Source organism: Ailuropoda melanoleuca, chromosome 2 (genome assembly GCF_002007445.2).
Source record: "Ailuropoda melanoleuca isolate Jingjing chromosome 2, ASM200744v2, whole genome shotgun sequence".
Lineage (NCBI taxonomy): Eukaryota > Metazoa > Chordata > Mammalia > Carnivora > Ursidae > Ailuropoda > Ailuropoda melanoleuca.
The window spans coordinates 57,935,753-57,936,643 of record NC_048219.1 but is presented as its reverse complement, the minus strand read 5'-3'; positions in this window follow the sequence as shown (position 1 = coordinate 57,936,643).

Sequence of the window (891 nt, the reverse complement as noted above, 5' to 3'; positions counted from 1 at the left end):
ATTCATTCATTCATTCATTCATTCATTCATTCATTCATACACTTGTTTATTCAGTCATTTAACAGAGATCCACTGACGCCAGGCACTCTTCTAGTAGCAGGGATACAGAAATAAATAAGAGACGCATTCTTGTCTTCCAGGAGCTCTCCTTCTGTTTGGAAAATAAATTATTTCAATCCAGTGGAAGAATCTCAAATGTAGTTGGGAAACCCAAAAAAGCTTCACAGAGGAGGCGGTTCCAGCCTCAGAGAAAGAGCTAACGAATTCCACACCTATCGAACCCACATTGAATCCGTATGTTGAAGACCACTGCACCAGAATCTACGTTTCTATCCCAAAAACCCACCTACTGAGTTTGAGTAAGGCTTGAAGACCCAGTTTTCAAATGTCCACGATCTTCACCTTGCCTCCCTGCAAAGGCCATAAGCAAATTCAGAAGAGACTTGCACTTGTCCAAAGCCACATGAAGTAAAGTGGGTCAAATGAAATTAAAATATGTTCCAGCCAAGGTTTGCCTCATAGAAAATGGAAAAAATAAATGCTACAGATATAGCGAGCCTCCTTTGATAAATGAGAGTGACTCACAATTGCGGCCATTTTTAGAAAATGTAAAGAAAAAATATGCTAACCAACCCAGAGCTCAACTAACATTATCTTAACAGTAGCTAATGAGATTTGATAAATTTCTAGATGGTGAAGAAAATAATTTTAAAGTGCTTCTGAAGACCTCGAAGATTGAGGACATAAATGGCCCAAGGGTTAGACATCTTCCCCTCAGTTCATTCTACAAACAAGCAACAGGGGTCCTGCAGAGTTGAGCTGCCCTGCACAGGGAGCCCTGTTCTGGGTCACGGCACATCAGGAAGATCCCAGAAACTCTCCGAACCTCCA